The sequence below is a fragment of the Mirounga leonina genome, unplaced genomic scaffold, assembly GCF_011800145.1.
Source record: "Mirounga leonina isolate KUSES-001 unplaced genomic scaffold, KU_Mleo_1.0 Mir_91, whole genome shotgun sequence".
Classification (NCBI taxonomy): Eukaryota; Metazoa; Chordata; class Mammalia; order Carnivora; family Phocidae; genus Mirounga; species Mirounga leonina.
This window is the reverse complement of record NW_023270839.1, coordinates 4,479,570-4,500,343: the sequence shown is the minus strand read 5'-3', so window position 1 is coordinate 4,500,343 and position 20,774 is coordinate 4,479,570. Positions and strand designations below refer to the sequence as shown.

At 34.4% G+C, this 20,774-nt stretch overlaps 1 long non-coding RNA gene and 1 pseudogene across 1 annotated transcript in view; one reads left to right on the top strand and one right to left on the bottom strand.

Annotated features, from left to right (window-relative positions):
• Window positions 1-6,733: 6,733 nt before the first annotated feature.
• LOC118003047 overlaps window positions 6,734-20,774 on the top strand; it is a 452,014-nt gene continuing 437,973 nt past the window's right edge. Inside the window, exon 1 of the long non-coding RNA XR_004677248.1 lies at window positions 6,734-6,824. This is a non-coding gene — a long non-coding RNA (uncharacterized LOC118003047). The remainder of the gene's footprint in view (window positions 6,825-20,774) is intronic.
• LOC118003796 lies at window positions 9,611-9,770 on the bottom strand (annotated as a pseudogene).

The following is a 20,774-nucleotide window of genomic DNA, read 5'->3' as shown; positions in this document are numbered from 1 at the left end:
CTCTACCATTCACTGTCCCACCTGTGGTTAGGCTCTCTGTGCCCATTTTCTTTATCAGTAAAAATTCAAGACGTGTGTTAGTTTTGTTAAAATTGTCTGACACATACTAAGCAATATATAAATATATATATATATATATATATATTGCTAAATATCATGACCAGTGCTGGTCCTGATGAACTGAATTGATATAATGACCAATTATATATAATTTGAAAAACAGAGCATTTCTTTCTTGGTAAATTATAATGTACACAAACTGCTTAAGCATGTGGAGATGTTGGGCAAAGAAAAGAAACCTATTTATCATTTCTTAGACAGTACTACTTGTTTACCTGTCCATAGAAATCTTTTCATTTAAACCAGGTATAGTAGATTGAATTCTAAAATGGACCCTCAAGATTTCCTGCCCTGATCCGTGGGATCGTGAAGGATGAGATAGTATACCCCTGCTTATGTTATCTTACACTGAAAAAGAGTTTTCAGATGTAATTAAAGTTACTAATCAGCTGACTTTGAGTCAATCAAAAGGGAGAATATGGGGATGGGCCTAACCTAATCACATGAACCATTTAAGAGCAGAGTTTTCTCTCAGTGGTGTCAGAAGCAAAGTCATAGATGTTAAAGGCACAATAAGGATGTGATGTATTGTTACATTGCTGGCTTTGAAAATGGAGACAGCATGTGCAAGGACCCAAGTATAGCCTCTAGTTGCTGAAAGTAATGCCTGGCTAACAGCCAGCAAAGAAATAGGACCCTCAGTCATACAATAACAAAGGACTGAACTCTGCCAGTAAACTGAATTAGCTTAGAAGTAGATTCTTCCCTAGAGCCTCCAGATAAAATCCCAGCCTGGCTGATACCTTGATTATGGCCTTGTGAGACCCTGAGCAGAGAATGCTGCTGTGCCTGTTTGGACTTCTGACATACAGAACTGTGAGATAATAAATAGATGCTATTTTCAGCTGCTAAATTTATGGTAAATTTGTTACACAGTAATATAAAACTAATATACCAGAACATACAACTATAAATCAAAACAAACTAACAATAAGAAAGTAACTATAATTTAAGCACAGAAGGAAAGGTATAAGGGAGGATTTTATGTTGATTTTTAAGTATAGTTACATCTTATTCGTACAAGCAATAAAAAAACATCAGTTTGTGGATGGGTAATGTTCTATATGATCACTATCTTGTCAAGACAACATCTTACAAAAAGCAGCAAAAGGGGAAGGCAAAAACAGATAATTGCTAACTCTTTTTCTTGGGCTTATGCTGTTTTTCGTGTCTGTAAAGATTTTTCCTCTATTTTATCAACTCAAAAAGAAACCCCATATCCTTAGCTCTCATACCCTAATCTACTCATCTGTCTGCCCAGCCCTAAGCAATCACTGTCACTATAGATTTACTTATTATTGACTTTCATATGGATGGAATTGTGTAATACATGGACTTTTGTGACTGGATTTTTTCATATAGCATAATGTTTTCAAGATTCATTTATGTTGCATGTATTAGAGGTAATATTCCATTGTATGGGTATACCACATTTGTTTATCTCTTTGTTGATTGACATTTGGGTTATTTCCATCTTTTGGCTTTTATGAATAATATTTCTATAAATACTGTGTACAGTTTTTGTATGGACGTCTGTTTTCATTTTTCTTGGGTATATATGTAGCAGTAGAATTTCTGGGTCATATGCTAACTCTGTGTTTAATCCATTGAGGAACTAACTGATTATTCTCCAAAGCAGTTGCACCATTATGTATGTCCACCAGCAGTGTATAAGGCTTATACTTTCTCCACATCCTCACTAACACTTATTATCTGACCTTAAATTTCACCCATCCTTGTAGGCCTGGCTCATATGCTATCACTTCTGTAGAGTCATTCCTGATTCATTAATAAACTATAGTAATTTGTTCTGTGAACTCCCAAAGGATTATATTTGTTTGTTTCTTAGGGCTCACTTCACACTCCTCATTGTATCATTGTTAGTGTAGGTCTTACTTGCCTACCAACTTCAGCATCTTTATTTTAGAATTTGTGTCTAATTTCCCAGTTTCATCCTTCAAAGCACAGCTGTTCTAGGTGGCCTGAAAATAAGAGGAGTTCAGAAAGTATTTACTAAGGGTTTTAGATTAAAAATGAACCAGATGACCTAGTTCAATTTAATGTAAGACCATTTCTGCCAGTGCAAGCCTAGAGAGCTTGTCTGGCTTAATCATACATGCACCAAGTTATTCAATTTCACATTTTGTGCTACCACTTATTAATTATGTACTCTTAAGGAGAGTTCTAAACTTTCTGAGATGTTTCTCTGTCCACAGATGTAATTTTAATATTGTATAAGGTTATTGTGAAGCATAAATATGATAATTTATGTGGAGCATGTAGTATTGTTCCTGGCACATACTTGATGCTCATTACATAATAGCAAAACTATTTTATAAATAATGCTGTATATAAAATGTAGTAATCCCTTCCTTGGCACATTTCCCTTGATAGAATTATGATATATAGATTTAATTCTAGTTACATTTTACCAAATTTCAATACTTTTTGGATTGAATAAATGTGGGTTGCAGGTCACTTAAAATTGTAGAATCAAAAACATTGGGTCTGGTTGTCCCATCTACAGCCTGCTGTAAGATGTATTGCACACATCTGTTGTCTTTTGCTTGTATTCTGTTGCTCACCTTGAAGTACACTCCATTTGTGTTAATATACTTCATAAAACACATTTTCCTTTGTGATGTGCATGTTACTGTCTGGTCCTTAAATTCCACTAGAAATACTGTATGATACTCAGTGATATAAAATTTCAATAATTCTGAATCTATCAAATGAGTGTGGAATGGAGAGGTACAATCACCTAGAGTAGGAACAAATGGATAATGACAATACCCCAAGAGAGTAAGATGTGTAGAGTCTTTAGAAGGCAAAAATTAAAGTGTGTATGCACTCTCAGGATGCTATTACACAAAGAAAATGAGGTAATGAGGTTGCTGTTAGGCTTGCTGTTGAAAATTTTAGTTGTCACACTGGAAAGATCAGTGATAAGTGCATTCTTTTACTATTTATTTGAGTGGATATAAAGGTTTTTATAGATTTCTTCTAATTTCTATATAATATCTAAATAGTTCATCTGTGAGTCCAAATCATATTTTTAAAAAAGCTTTACTGTTGTGTGGGAGGGATATTATGTGGAGAGGCTGCATTGTATTGGATAAAATATACTGAGAACCAAAAAAACTGTTTGTATCCAGATTCCGCTGCTTGCCAGTTATTAAAATCTCTTTGAGACCCAGTCTCTTTGTCTGCAAAACGGATAATAATATTTCTCATGTTTAGCTCAATTTTTAGCTCCATTTGTTTAGAGCACTAGCTAAGAAATGCTCAGATGGTTCCACTTTACAATCTTCAAAGTGCTCTACAACACAAAGACATATTATCATTAAGTACTTGGAACTGATCTTTGGTACCTTTGGGTGTCCTATCCCCATCAAAATCTACTAGCAAGTCTTTAAGCATTACAGTATTCCCTACCAGGAATCCCCTTCCCCAGGATTTACTACCTAAGTTGTCCTTCTTTGGAAGATCCTGAGTAAAATTATATTAACTTTCCATCTTGATGCAGATACGGCCATTCCGTAGTCCTCTGCGTTATGGTTTCAGTCCATTTACTTCCCTATTAAACATGCTGTTCTCTGTTCTAATCATTGTATCCGTTCAAGTTTTGTTCAGAAAAATGAAACCAAGCAAAAAGAGACTTACTACAGGGAATTAGGTGTTTATAGGGAACTGGGGATGTACTGGGAATTAGGTGTTTACATAGGAAACTAGATACTTACAGAAGTATTTTAAGGAGGTTGCCATTGGACTTTTTGTGACAAGATATATATATATATAATAGACAAAAAGACAACAGATGTGTGCAATACATCTTACACTATAGCTATGATAAAGCTATGATAAAGACAGGACAAAACCCTGCTGTTGCCACTGCTACTACCTACTACCACTGCCACCTTATACCCAGATGGTTCGTGACAAGGCAGCAAGAACATTCGGTCTGTCAGAGCTTGCTTCCTAACCACCACTACCTCCCAAATATGTGAATGCGACTCATTCACTTCTAGAAACCTAGTTTCTGAGGGAGTCGAAGTTGTGTGATTTTTGCCTTCTAATCTCTCCAAGAGGAGAGTAAAATGAAGTATAGGAAACCAAGTCTAAGTAACCACCACAGTTTCTGTGTAGTTAATTTCATTTCTCTAGTTGTTCCTTAGTGGCCTTGGGACTTTTAACCCTCGAACCCCATGTCCCTATATACTCATGAGATACTGCAGTTCTGCCTTGGTCCTTTAAGAATTATGTGAGGGGAGACAAAGGAGCCACACCTTATGGAGCACTGTGGTTAATTAAGCTATCATTCCTTTAATTCTAAAGTTAAAAGTAACAGGAAGGAATTCTTGGATATACCTATTCTGAAGAAGCATGTTACCCTTACTGAGAAACTGAAAAACTCATTACAATATATGCTTCATCAATCAAGAGAAAAATGAATATACACTTATAAGTGGGGAAGTAGGGTCCTTGGGTTTTCTTTTAATTTCCCAGGTGAACAAAGATATATTTATTCAAGTACAGTGTTTGTCAGCAGGCAGTATGCATGGTATCAATTTCATTCCCCTGTCACTGTGAGACTGATAGAATCCCTATCTGTAGTTGGAGGGCATTTTGATATATATATTCTTACACACTTTTGGACATTTACAAAGTGTCTTAACACTCTAGGATAAAATTCAGACCTTCTTTCAAAGATATAGAAAGAGTCCAAAAACTACTATGGTGCTCATGGAAAGGTACCTCAGATCTCCTGTTGTGTGGAGCATAATTAAAGACATGTCCAGCTGCCATCTCTCTGGATCTACCACCATGTCTACAATAAGGCCATGCTTCCCTAACATTTCTGAGTCAGTGATTAAGCACAGCCAGAATACTAATGTTGGCTTATTCGGATGGCAGATTGGATTCTTCTTGTGGGCAAATCTGGGTTGGTAATCCCCCACCTTTTTGGCTGAGATTTTCTTAGATTTGCATGGCAACCAATCCTCCTTGCTCCTCTTCTTTCACAGATGTCAGGACTACATTGCAATCTGAAGGTTTTCTTTGCCTACTGCTTCCTCCCCTTTATTCTTGGAAGGTGTTTCTCCGGGTCTCTTGAAAGACTGATTCCCATCTCAGTATTTGCTTCTCAGATGACCTGAACAAATACAGTGACTTTAAAGATTACAAATTAGAAATTGTTTTGAAGATGGTGGACATAGAATTTCCATCTTCAAAGAGAATAGGGGTGGGAGTAATTGATTAAATCTAAATAAGGGAAGTTACTTCAAGGAGAATTTTCAAATACAAAATCTCATAGGTCCTGAGATGGGATAATATTGGAAGACAAGTTAGAAATATACTTTTTAGAGAGCTTTGGGAAGAGAGTCAATAAATTTATTGACTTACTATATTTATAATATATAAATAATGCCTGAATCTATGAATATTCTCCCTGAGAATTGGATCCCTGTCGGTTTCAGCCATAAAATTGTGCTATTGAACTGTTACTATCCATCTCTAATACTAGTTTTGGGCAGTTTAGCCACATTGTAGGTTCAGTACAGTCAAGGTTGCTAATCATCATTTATGGCATGTGTCTGTAATTAAATGTATTTTGGAGTTCAAATATGGAACAGAAGCTGATTACAATAGATAAACTATCTGAGCTTACTGTTGTTAGTGATTTAAATAAGAAAAAATTACCTTTATTGTAGAAGGTGCTTCTTTCTTGTTGTGGTAGCCCTAGTATAGCAAACCTTCTTCTCCTTTTCCTTACTGACTCCCTAGTATTGCTCATCATTAATCAACATGTTTCTTTAATATGGAACCCTGGCAATTTTGCCCCCTCCCTAGGATCTGCCCCTGTATTGTAGCTCGCTTAAGAAAGCACTTCTCATTTTTTCAAAGGTCTACATTTTAGGGTGTAGGCAGAGTTCTGTAAAGAGATGAACACGATGTCCATAACATGTAAGAAGAACAAAGAAAAAAAATTTCAACTATTCACATTCGATATTTCATATTAGACTGTTATCTTTCTGCGACACTCATAATTTGTGAGCCTGTTCAGAATGTGTGATTATTTTTCAAAATGTTTGGTAACTCATTCTTTGCACAAAAATACCAGAAGCTTAGGTGGGAAATATTTTAAATAATTATATATTTGAAGTGCAATCACTAAAATAACTCAGATTTTAATATGTAAAATTTTCTATTAGATGGCAATATATATTTTATTATACTTCATATAATTTCAGCGATACATTATATATATAAAATATATATATATTTCTGTACTCTCTTAGTTCATCTTGAATCTCATCCTTGGTGTGTAATTGAGGCAGTTTTCCTTTAGTCTGAATTTTATGAACTTCTAGTAGCCTCAGCTTCAATAACTATTTTCTTAGGAAGGCTGTATTTGTATAAATATATTAAGTTTGATTTTTCACTGAAAGCAAGTATGACTACATTTATTATTCCCAGTTTGAAAATAAAACCTTAAATCATAATCTCTAGATAAAGGACTTTGCTTTCATGATCCTAAGTAAAAAGAAAATCTGTTTCACTGTTTACTTAACATTTGATGGTGATGCAATAAATAAAACATTAGCCAAAGAGTGACTGTGTCTTTCTCTGCTTTTCCTTTCTACAGGTTGTATTTCATGTGGATGTGGGTATGATGTGCCACAGCAACATGACATCTTGATTAGGTGAGTCTGTCAAGACTGCTTTAAAGAACATTCTCACTGCAGAGTTCCCAGGTCATGACACTGTATTGCTGGTATTCCTAGCCTAAATGCTAATGAAAATGGGATCTTTTTTGCTTTCTTGGTGATCTTTGGTAGAGAAAATTGAATTCCAGTTTCCATGGAAATACTATTTGTGGTTTGTTTTATTTTTTTTTATGGGACTTATATTAAAAGTGAAATCAGGGAAATACCTAAAAAGTCTATGGAGGTAAGGGCAAAGCAATATCAAAACAGAGGTTATATATCTTATTCTTCTTATAGAACAGCCATAGTAAGAGATTTAGAGAGCTCCACTAGTGGACATGTCTTATGTTGAAACAGTTAGTACATTATATATGCAAGAAATAATATCTTGATTAATATTCTTACCCAGTCTCTACATATGTAATTTTTCTGCTAATATATTTTGACACCAAATACGTAATTGTAAACATTCACTTCCAAAATTTTCTTGATTTGGATACAGTCACTCTTGCTGATTGATGTTTTATTTACTGCATGGCCACCAAATGTTAAGTAAACAGGGAAGCAATCTTATACTATAGCTGGTTAAGGTGCTGCAAGAGCAGGCAGGTGAACATCTGAACAAATGGCTTTTCCTGTCTCATTCATGACCCAGTGGGTAAGATCTTGATTCTCTTTGGCAAATAGAGGAAAATATCCCAGAGTTTTCAGATTCCTGTTAGTGTATGCTGCCATTTAGGTGTTGATAATAACTAATAAAGGGAGTTGTGCAGCTAGTCTGGTGTGGTAAAATGAATGTTGGCCTGTCAGGTAGCATCCCTTCATATGAATCATGTTTTTTGTCTGACCATGTGTGTGATCATGTGCAAAACATACCACTTTTTGCAGTTGTAGTCTCTTTATCTGTAAAATGAAGTGCTCCTATAAGGTGATCCTCAGCCTTAATAATAGGTTTGTGATTCTATGGATTTTTAATGAATGATTTTTTTTTTTTTCTGCCTGATGAATGGTATTAGTGCCCTGGTTGCCCGAATGATCACACTGTATGCAATTGGACAAATCGATTATGAACATGATAAGCATTTAAAGTAATGTGATTTTCTCATGTCTGGAGTATTTCTAAATAAAACCAGAGGCTAATGAACTGCTTTGTTTGATTCAAGATGCTATAGTTGTTTTTCTCCTTTTGCTAAGTCTCTTTCCAGGAGGCATGGGTGTCGATTGAATAAAATATTAAGAACTCTTCCAATTTTATTATTTTCTGAAATATTACCTGATAAACACCATATATTGGTATTGAAAGAGATGGGAACTTTTCCTGATTTCTATTCCTCTTTTCTTTTTTTTTCTCCTAGAAAAACAATATTTCTTTCCTAGATTACCACATCTTTTTGTAGTGCAGAATAATTAAAATATTCAAAAGCAAATCGCTATCACCTTTTAAGAATGTTCAACCATATTTTAGTTGAACTTGCAGGTTTATGAAAATTTCCTTTTCAATTCATTCCTCATACAGCACTGAAATATTAATACTGACCACGGTGTGAATATGTTAGTTTTAGTAGGAGTAATTAGTCTTGCAAATAACTGAAAAAACTGCTATAATATCTATGAGAATTTGAGAATCTTGTAACCTTTCTTCCTGTTGTAAGTGCATATTCAGGTTGCTGGAAATACTTTTTTTTGCTTTTATTAGCGTTATTACTTTTAGCGAAAAGACACATGTCTCAGGATATTTATACATTTACCTGGAAAATATAGAAGGAATCAGTGATATATGTGGTGCCAAGCACATTATATATCTTTAATGCTTACATATTTCAAATTATATACATATGCTCCCCAGGGTGATTAGATAGATCCTTTCTGGAGTTACTGTAACAAAGGCTTTATTTACCTAAAGGGACAAAGGGAACCATTTAGGAGAATGAGACAATTAAGCAATTTATATAACATTCTGAAAACATTCAGTATTTCCCACCATTTGATTTTCACTTCTGGAAGCTGCTTTTCTCACACTAGCAGATTAGAGTAGTTAGATTCTCATACCCCCTCCCCTGTCATTCTTCTTTTCATCATGAAATTATATGTTCTTTTATAAAAACATTTTCTGAAAAATTAATATTTACATTGAATTATGCAAACTTAACAATATAGGATTTGAGGTGTTTTACTCCAAAGAATTAACATAAAATAATTTTTTAAAGTACACTTTTGTGAAAGGATTATTTCCTCCAAATTGTGTCTTGCAATTTCTGTCCATATTATCACTCCCATATATTCAGGATGAGAAATAAAACAAATGGAATGAAACAAAACCAAACAGAACAAAAGAAAGAAAATACTTGGGGAGAATAATCTATCATAAAACAAGAACAAAAGCTCTCAAGTCTACTGGTGGGGGGAAAAAGCAGGTGGGGAAAATAGATGAGTAAATATAATTTATGACTGATCCAAAAATCTCAGTATAGTCTAGAGTATCAGTCTGTAGAAATACAAAACGGTTGCCCAAACTGTTAACAAGTACTAATACTAACCAGATTTAAAGATGCAGTTCTCACTTCTAGTCCCTCTTCCCTACAAAAATAAATAGCAATAAAATTGAAGGCAACAGAAACAAGAAGTGAAGATCTGGGAAATGCACTAAATGGATTATCATTTTCTAACAATTGTTTATTAGACTGTATTTATTATGTGGTTATGCAGGAACAGCTTTTCCTTGCCTTTGTGTATGTTAGGTACTGTGTTATATTACCTTAGGCAGAATATCTAGCATCTAATAGGAATTCTAAACACCAAAGATAAGATGACAGTTTTATTATCTGTGGGTCTTAATAGCCCTGGCAAATAGCAAATAGCACCATTTCTTTCTCCCAGAGAGAAGAGAAATACAGATAGAAGAAGTTACTACACTTGATCTTAGCCAAAAGGCCGAGAAGCGATACAGATAGAAGAAGTTTAAGTGAATGAGTTACTGAGTGTGGTCACAGAATCTTTTCTAAGTAAGTAGCCTATTAGGGAGTTGGCAGTTGTCTAAAAAGAAAATGAGTTCTGATGAGGAAACCTGGATTTGTTTCTCAGCACTGACTTTGTGGGCATACATCCTTGAGTAAGTTACCAAACTTCTTTGTGTTTACTTAACAGTAAAATGAGAAGATAGGATTAAATGATCTCAAAACTCCTTTTCAGTTTAGGTTGTTTATGACATGATGTACATAAGACTTACTTAGGACTTAGTATGTATCAGACCCTGTAGGATACTATTACTTTAAGAGTTTTACATGGATTGTATAATTGTCAAACAACCCTGTGAAGTAGGTACTATTATTGGCTTTTTTGAGGAAACTAAACTTAGGGATTCAAGTATCAAACAATGCACATGTTTAGGAACAGCAGAATTGAATTTTTAAATGAGGCCATCTGACTCCAGAGTCCACCAGCTTAAGGACCATGCTATATCTCCCTAACATTATCCACAAGCCAGTCAAGACTTAGGAAGTCACAAGTGTGTGTGAAACCTGTATTCTTTCCAACTTTATTCTCCCAGAGAAGATAGTTATTTGCCCATCAGCCTGGCTTATGCTGCAGTGAAACGTTACTTCCCCTTTGGTTAACATTTTCTGTTCATGCTCACTCTTTAGTTATAATCTCGAGAGTAGCACATCTTCCAGTGGAATATTTCTACTGAGTATTTTCTAGAGACTGCCCATGCAGTCATTGAACGTGAATCAGAGGGAAGGTTTACGGAAATTATAAATGAACAGTCAAGGGAGAGTCTTTTGTAGCAAAATTATAGGAGTGTCTCCTTAGGTCAAAGTCAAAGTAAGGATGAATTAACTCCCGAAGCAATTTCGAAAAGGTGAAATTCAATGATATTGCAGTTGTTGGACCAGGTGTTAAAATGTTATTGGGTGTTAATTTAATTTTCATCCTGTCAACACTCATCTGAACTGTAACAGCTGCTAAACACGGTTCCACAAGAGCAAACCATCCACAGAGAGGAAGCAGATGCCTAATCAATAGGGCCAATAGAAATGTATGGCTCAGCTAAGCAACTTGCACAAGGGGGAATGAATCCCTTAGGGCTTTGTCTTACCTGAATGGAAAAGAACTTTAAAGATAGTGAGACTATTTAAGCAGTAAGAACAGAAGACTGAAAGTCCTAGGTTGCCTTCCTATTGTATTTACTTTCTTTCTTCCTTTCTTCCTTTTTCTTTCTTTCTTTCTTTCTTTCTTTCTTTCTTTCTTTCTTTCTTTCTTTCTTTCTTTCTTTCTTTCTTTCTTTCTTTCTTCCTTTCTTTCTTTCTTCTTTCTTTCTTCTTTCCTTCTTTCTTTCTTTCTTCTTTCTTTCTTCTTTCCTTCTTTCTTTCTTTCTTTCTTTCTTTCTTTCTTTCTTTCTTTCTTTCTTTCTTTCTTTCTTTCTTTCTTTCTTTTCTTTCTTTCTCTCTCTCTCTCTCCCTCCCTTTTTCCCTTCCTTCCTTCCTTCCTTCCTTCCTTCCTTCCTTCCTTCCTTCCTTCCCTCCTTCCTTCCTTCCTCTTTTAATCCTGCATGACCTTGGATTGACAATCCCTTGGTTTCTCAGTCCCCCCGAGGTTTCAGAGGTATTGAGGATGTTGTTTCAAATCTATTGCTATCTTTACTGCTATTATTATCTCAGAGCCCTTGCACAGTTCAGAGTAAAAACTGACTGCTTCTTTATAAAAGTTATATCAGGATAGAGATACTAATGATGATGTAATAATAGTTAATAGCTGTTCTTCATTGTATCCTAGGTGGATAGGAATAGATGACTTGTAACTGAGAAAGGCATTTTGAATTTAAATAATTTTTTGACTGCTATACTTGCTAACATGATAGGATATGTAATTTCCCCTACTGGAGATTTTCAAATAAAATGGTGGATTACTATGTTTATGCCAAGTGAAATCTTACCCTGAAATTGTGGTTTGACTATATTAACCTCTTCTAGTTAATTAATCTGCCATGCATTTAATAATTTTTTTGTAAGTTAGTATGCCTCATCAAAAATATCACCTTTGTTTAATGCATCTCAGACTAGGCTATAAATCCTATTGTTGGGAATTGTTTTTTTTTTTTTTTTTTTTAATGAGTGAAAATGATTGGATTTAAAGGGATAGAATGCAGATTTTATGTAGTTATTAAAATGATTCATCTTTCAAACAGTTTGAATGTTGAGATAGACTTTTTTGGCCTATATGCAAACACTTGGCAATTGTTCTCCTTTTAGGGATCAGCAGGGAAAAGATTCACTATGGCTACTCATCTAATATGATCTCCTGAAGGAGAAATCTTTCATTTTCCTGAGCTTATTAAATGTCAAATAAAGCAAAACAACACAAAACAAAGAAACACCTGTCTTCTACATAGAATTTCACAGTGCTTATATTGTTCCTCTTCTTCTGCTTTCTATTTCTGTAGAAAGTAAAAGCTTTAAGAAGTATGCAGTGTGGGTTATTTTATCCTATATTGGAATGGTAGTACTGTGACCTTACTGAAAAAAAAGGTTAGTTTTGAGGAGATAAAATAATTGTGGCATTTGGGCTGATGAACTGGCCTTTTTAATATTTTGGAGATAAGGTGAGTTATGATTGGGGAGAATTCAAAAGACCATCAGAGGCACGTTGAGAATTTTGTTTTATGAAATTCTTATCCCAAACATAAATGCAAATAAGGTAGATAAAGAGAACTGAGCCAGGCTTTTAATAGAACAATAATTTTGAAATGGCTCTTTGGAGATCTTAGTAGAAAAACAAAAGGTAAAAGCAAGAATTATATTTCTTAGCATTTAACTGAAACTGGGGACAAGAGCCAATATTGGTTATGTTTAGTGTGACAACATACTACATTGTTCCAATTTTGTGTTAGGTATTTGAAAAGCCTGAAGTTTGGTGCAGGAATATGATATTAGAAATTCTTTCTTTCCTTCCTCTCCCCTCTCCCCTCTCATCTTCCTTCCTCCCTGCTCCTCACCCTTTTTCCTACTGGTAAGAAATGAATGTAGATGGAACACTTTGATGAATGGATTTTGTACAATTTCAGTGAACAAATATGTACTTAACAGGTTAAATTGGGTTTCTCAGTGTGTTCACACATTATCAGAGTTATTTATAATATAACCTGTATTCTTATGTCTGTGGATGAATTTCATTACACAATTTATATAAAATAGATAATAGATTAATGAATGTTATTATTTCCTTACTTTCACTAATTAGGTTATTATTAAATGAGATCAACTAAATTCTGAACCTTTTAATGGAAAATTGATGTAGCTTTTGTGAGCCCTAGAAATCTTATTTCTTCGTTCTATCACTGTAATATATAGAGAGATTCATCATCAAAATTTGATATTTAAATCAAATTAAAGGGTATGATCAGCCTTATAAATTTTATGAAAAAAATTAAAGTTCATAGAGAAATTAATGTTTTATCTATTCACTTACAACTAGAAGGCTTTCTAAAGATAAAACTGCTTACAGCTCTTCAGTCTTTTTTCAGTGATTTCAGTACAAAAATGAACAATTTCAGGTGCCACTTTATTTTGACTGTGCGGTCTAGTAACTAGTGTGATTTTTTTTTTTAAAGATTTTATTTATTTATTTGACAGAGACACAGCGAAAGAGGGAACACAAGCAGAGGGAGTGGGAGAGGGAGAAACAGGCTTCCCACAGAGCAGGGAGCCCGATGCAGGGCTCAATCCCAGGACCCTGGGATCATGACCTGAGCCGAAGGCAGACGCTTAACGACTGAGCCACCCAGGCACCCCAGTGTGATTGTTTGATAGAGCAGAGTAAGTAAAAAATGAGAGACAAAGGAGGAGATAGAGAGAATGCTAGTAACAGATTCTGTGAAAACCCCTGTAAGATTTAGACATGTTTTAATCTTAATTGGTTAGTTCACATTTCACTCAAGAATTTAGTGGGGAATATATTGATGTACATAACTTTGTTTATTTTCCTGTATATCTTTTATATAGGGTGTTAGGCTTATTATAAATTTTAAAGTTATAATAATATGACATCCTACTACTGTTATCATACAAATAAATACTCATTGCCTTTTTTCTATGGAATTTCGAAGAGTTTAGATACATAACCTAGTAAATGCATTGTCATATACTCATCCTTTAAGTCTCTGCTTAAGTTTTAGAGTGGTTTATCTTTTGTCTAGAATAGGGTAGGTCTCCACATTTCTAACACCTTTAATGAATTATTTAGTGTTTGTTGTCTTCCTCAGTGTACCTCTGTGTTTATCACCCTATCTGGTACATGATGTGTTGAATTAAATTTAACAGAATTTCTCAGATACTCCTTTATATTTATTTGAAAGAGCTTATCCGCATTTGCTAGTTGGAGGAAACCAACAAAAAAAGATTAAGATTTGCTCATGATCTCATGATCTCTGGAATCGCTAGAATCCTCATTTACTGAGTTTTATTCTAATGCTCTTCTTAAGGTAATACTGTAATCCTTAAACCTAAATGTAGCCTATGGCTAATGAAAGCTGAACACTAAGACATCTATCTAAGCATAGCCTAGAATTCAAAAATGTTGGATCTTACACTAATCCTGCTACTAATAAGTTTGGAAAAGTTTCTTATATAAGTACGAATATAAATAATCTTTGCAGAAGTTGTTTTTGTGTTTCATAACTCTAATAACATTATACTGAAGTTATTTTAAAGTATATTTTCAAGATATTTGGTGCAACATGGTCGTTTGAGAATTCCATGCTTTGCTTTTTCTCCAGAGCACTTAGCATTACTTTACATTTATATATTTTGTGTGTGTTTTTTTTCATTCCAAGTGGAAGCTCTGTGGAGGGAGGGACTTTGTTTAGGTTGTTCACTTCTGAACCCCCCTCTTAGAAAAGTGCCTGGAGCAGCACTGATGCCCAGTTAATATTAGATAAGTCAGTGAATGAATGGATCATTCTTGTGGGTGGTCAGCAATGACTCTACAGCTGCGCTTCAGTCTTGGTGAACTCTGACCTACTGTGAGCTTTCAGCTCTACTTTCTGGCAGTTGTTCTAGCAGTATCTTTGCTTTGGTTTTAGTTTGGGCTTTGGTTGCTTCTTCATTTTTATCTTTTGTCCAGATGAATTAACTGGGATTCTATCGTGGCTAGACATCAACGTAGGATCTCCTTCCACTGTCATTCTAAGATTTTAAGGTTGTGGCATTTCTTGTTACTTATAAGGAATGGTTTTTGTAGGGTAGACAAATCAAGGATGATAACTTGCTAAGGTGCTGTGCTCAGATTCAGAGATCTATGCTCAGGTGGGCTTGCTTGTGTAGGCCATCTACTGGTGAGGTTTACCTCAGCAGTGGATAAGTGAAATGATACAATACACAATATGTCAAATAAAATAATAGTATAATGCCAACTAATCTCAGAGAAAGGTAATTATTTTGTGGAACAGAAGGAGCCAGTATAAATGAAATAGCGCATTCTAAGCAGTAATTGTTACTCATTACTGTAATCTAATTTTGACTTTAAATTCCAAGCCTAAGTATCTTATCCTGGACCTTTTGATAGTATCAGATGGTCCTTGGCTTTCCTAAAAATTAAGACTCTTTCCGTGTACAAGTGTTGAAGATTTACTTTACTAGGTAGGCCAAATGACTGAAGAATCAATTTGTATGTTTTAAAATATAGGCAATATCACAAGAATAATGTAACTATGGCATGTTTCCAAGAAATGATTTGGGAATAGATTTTATTGGACAAAATATATTCATAGTATGTGACTGCTCTGTAAATTTTGGCCTACAGTAGTAGAATATGTGTCCGTTTGTAGATTCAAGGAAGAGGAAAAATATAATTTGCTGCTATGCTGTGGTAATAATAAGTTCCTAGAGGGACATCAGGCTAAAAATAATTTATTGAAACTGCCCTCGATTTCTAAAGACATTTCTGAGTTGCATTTAGAACATAGCCATTGATTACAAAGTGTGATTTGAGAAGGCAAAAGAGGCCAATTTTCCTGCAAACAAATTAAGAGATGCATATTGACTGCAGGGAAGTATGTCATCACTGAGAAATCGAAAGCAATGGGACTTTAGGAAATCAATCAGCAGTCCAGTCAAATTAGATTTTTTTCTCATACTTTGTTGCTGGAACCCTATGTGGGATGGACATATTTTCAGCAGATATAAACTTTTTATAGTAAACCCAGGTCAATAAAATGAATAGAGGGACAGGTTACAGGTTCTAACTCATTCACATTGCATATTTTCAGAACCCTAAAAAACCCCCAAAAGTTCCCTGAAATCCTATGTAAATATACATTCTTATATAATAAATTTTGTCCCAGTGACCCATTTTTTTTAGCACTTTGGGTGCCCTATGAGAAGGTATGACTCTAATCTGAGACCAATAACCAGTTGCCACATTTATTTTAACATTTTGGGGAATGAGAAAAAAAAAACAGTATTTTTTTCAATACTATAGCATTACATTCTAGTCAGTTCTACATGGAGCTGTATGCTATAAGATTTCAAGTTTACTTTTTTTTTCCCTGAAATAATGATAGGAAAATATTTTTAAAGATAAAAATTCAAATAATGCTGTTAGATCTCAAGCACAAAATGATTCATTTGAGCATATGTATTTGCTCACTGTGGTACTAAATGCTCTTTGTTTCTTAAGATAATAAAACAGAGTTGATAGTTAACAAGTGCACAATATGCCCCAAATTTCTTATCTTCAACAGGATGATAGACACTTTTCCAGAAACCTTTTAAAAAAGTATTTTTAAGGAGTTAAAACCTATCCTCCAAATATATCAAGTTAGGATGTATTAGGTGGTTGATAAAATGAGACTGAGATATGTATAGTAAGCCAGTTTTAAAATACCTAAGTTAAATCCAACTTGTTTCATTAAGCACTATGTGCAAAGCCCTGTGCTACCTGCACTAGAGTATCAAAATGCCTTTGATGCAGTTTCCATTTTCAAAGAGATTATACTCAATAATGTGTTCAATTGGAGCACCTGGGTGGCTCAGTCGTTAAGCATCTACCTTCGGCTCAGCTCATGATCCCAGGGTCCTGGGATTGAGCCCCGCATTGGGCTCCCTGCTTGGCCGGGAAGCCTCCTTCTCCCTCTCCCACTCCCCCTGCTTGTGTTCCCTCTCTCGCTGTCTCTCTCTCTGTCAAATAAATAAATAAATAAAATCTTTAAAAAAAAAGTTTAATTAATACAATATAGACTCAGATTTGAGTGCATTTCTTACTAGAAAATGTCCATTTTCCTTCTATAACTAATCTAGGACAATAAAAGTAAAAATACTTTTAAATGTTTTTAGTTTTTTTTTTATTTTAGAAGATATATTTAGGGATATTAAAAACAATAGCACATATTGTATATTTTATAATTACAAAAATAATGCATGCCAAGAGTAGAAAATTCAGACAGCATGAATTAGCTCGAAAAAGAACATAAAAAGGATTCATGATTCTACCACTTAATAATGAGCACTGCAACAGAGGTCAGCCCTGTTGACTGCTACTGGCAAAATATATTTCCAGTATTTTCTCCAGTTTTGTTTCAGGATTGCAGAATAAACATACTGCAGTCATCCTTTGCTACCTCAAACCTTAGTTAGCAATGACAGGTATAAAAGTAAATAAATGTATGTATATGTAATGTATAAATATGTATATATATATAGTATGTATCTAGTGTGTATGTATATATGTGTGTATATAATAGATATATATATAATTTATATTGTATATACATGTATATTGTATATATACTATATATTTATTAAATACTGTAAAGATTTATATATATACTCTGGTTTCTCTTCAAATCATATAAATCGTGGGACACCTGGGTGGCTCAGTTGGTTAAGCGTCCAACTCGATTTCAACACAGGTGATCATCTCAGGGTCATGAGATCCAGCCCCCCACGAATCAGGTTCCCCACTGGGCATGGAACCTGCTTAAGATTCTCTCTTTCTCCCTCTCCCTTTGCCCCTCCTCCTCCTCCTCAGTACTTTTGTAGTTTTCTTCATTTTAATCCTAGATATTTTGGACAAAGTTTATGTATAAGTATTTTCATATTTTCACTCTTTCTATTTTCTAAGATTCAAAGAAAAGTTACTAAGTTTTGCATATTAATTTTTTAACTATCTTCCTCCATTCCCTAATTAAATAATTTTTATTTGACTGTATTAGTTATAATTCTTCATGTACCCTCAGAATGTCTTCTGATTGCCAAGTTTTTTTTTTTTCCAACATGCATCCTGACTCAAGCTGTATACATTTGCAATATCTGATTTTTAACCACACACTTCATCCTATTGACCCAGAGTGAAAATTGATACTCTTGTCTGAAGGACTGTTCCCTTGAGTATATTTAAACCAGACCGATCTCTGTGTTTAATCTGGGTTCATCAGGAACCATTAGCCTTGATTGGTTTGTTTTTCTCCCCCTCCATCTCAGGACTTGATTCTATTGAGTTAACAAATATTCTCCCCAGAGAATAGCTACCACAAGCCTGTTTCAAGTAATTCCAATCTCTCGCTTATAGAAATTGAACTGACCTTTTTTTTTTCTTTCTAGTTTTATTTGAAGAACTGCTGTAATGAATTCTGTATTTGTTCAAATCTTTGAAGATCTGTGAGGAAAAAACAGTTACTCAAATCTCTATCATGTTAGCATGCTATTTATCATACTTTCCAATCGTCATTGCTAAATTATGCAATCCAGTTGAAAAGAATAAGCATTATTTATTGAAGACTCATATGCTGATATCTAGTAAATCTCATAAATCATGATTTGACTAATTTGAGATTTATGGTATTTAAGAAAAGAGCTAGGTATATGTTTATTTTTGCAAAATATCAGAGAAATAGATTAGTAAGCATTTTAGTAATGTAAATAAGACTGAGGAAGAATTATTAGGAACAGACTTTATTTCTTTTAAAATATTGTAGCATAACACATTACTCAGAAAATAAGGTAATCTATTGAATTATTGAATTTGCTAGGGCACAAATTACATCTATGAGCCCCATCATAGCTCTTTTATAATAGTGCTTAATTAAGTTTTGCTGCTAATATGTGCAATCCGTCCCTGAGTACAGTAAAACTCTCATTCAGATTTTACTACTAGAATTCTGAGGTAGAAAAAGCTTTGTATTATCATTCAAAACATATAGTTCTAGCTCTGCTTTTGAATAACTGTGACTTACGACCTCAAGTAATTTACCTCTTCTGAGTTAATTGCTTATTACTTAAATGAAAAAAAAAGCACTGTGCATACCTCACAGAGTTACTTTGAGAGTTAAATGAGCTTGAGTCTGAAAGCCATCTTAAAAAATCATAAATCAACAAAATCCTAATACTCATTACTATGTACTAGAATACTTTTATTATAAATTCACAAGATGGTTTTGTCTTCAGTTTTTGAATTCTGTATGGTAAGGAGCACAGTGGCTTGTGCGAGCTTGTCTAAATTGCAATTTGTATGAAACAGCTTTGATAATTGCCTTGGCTACAAAATTCTTGAATAATTCTCAGTTTCACTTAAAATATTTGAATGAGTAAATAAATACCACTGATATCTTGGAAAAATAATAAGATTCCTCAGTTAAGCTCTCAAAACCTTTCCATTCTGTAAATTAAACTCATCACTTGTATTTAAGGGTAAATTCTGAGAAGCCCACATTTACTCCTATACGTTACAGCACAGATTTTACATGTGACAGGTTTTAAATTAGTGATGCTGGGATGCCTGAGTAGTGCAGTCAGTTGAGCATCCAACTCTTGGTTTCTCCTCAGGTCATGATCTCAGTGTTGTGAGATCAAGCCCTGAGTTGGGCTCCGTCCGAGTTTGGCATGGAGTCAGCTTGAGATTCTCTCTCCCTCTGCCCCTTCTGCTTGTGCTCGCTCGCTCTCTCAAATATAAATAAACAAATAATCAGTCAATCAATTAATTAATTGCTGTTTTCCCATAAAATCAAAAAAGAAAACTACATAAAGCAAACTCAAAATACATCCTTACAAGAAATTTTATAGACAAGTAACAAAGTTTAAGACTTGCTTATTACACTGTCATTAAGTAATTATATTCAGAAAACTGTAACCTATTTTTTTAAGATTTTATTTATTAATTTGAGAGAGATCTTGAGAAAGAGAGAGAGAGAGTGAGGACAAGCTGGGGGAGAGGCAGAAGGAGAGAGAGAAGCAGGCTCACTGCTGAGCAGGGAGCCCAATGCAGGACTCCATCCCAGGACCCTGGGATCATGACCTGAGCCAAAGGCAGACACCTAACCAACTGAGCCACCCAGGTGCCCAGAAAACTATAACGTATTGTTGAAAACTAAATATGAAAAATATTAAAGTATTAAATATTAAGTATTATGTATTTAATAATATAACTCGTATACTGAGGCACTTTTCTTTTTCCAGATAGCTACTACATGAGAAGCACCCCTTGTTTAGGAGAGGATGGTCTCAAGAGAATAGCAGAACAAAGGCAAAAGCCTAATGTTCTCGCCTTTTCTATTTTAAAGGATACTATCCAGGTATAAGACTACAAAATTAGGGAAAGGGTACATACCACACAGAAGCAGGATTTTTTCCCCAGAACCCTTGCCAGAGTAGAGAAAGCTCTTTAGAGCTGAAAGGCACTTAGCAATCAAGATACTGTATGACTTTCTTACCCCTTCCTGTTCCACTTGAGGTGATTCTAAACTGACAGGGAGGAAGTAGAATCCCCTGATAAGTTTAGGGATTTCCAATTAGGTAGAAATTTGTGCTGCCACAGTTCTATGTGTCTTCTTGGCAGAAGAGAATATAATGAAATGGCTAAATGGGTTCTCCATGCACCAAGACTTACAGTATAGCCAGATTTTTTTTTTTTAATTATTATGTTATCTTAATCACCATACAATACATCATTAGTTTTTGA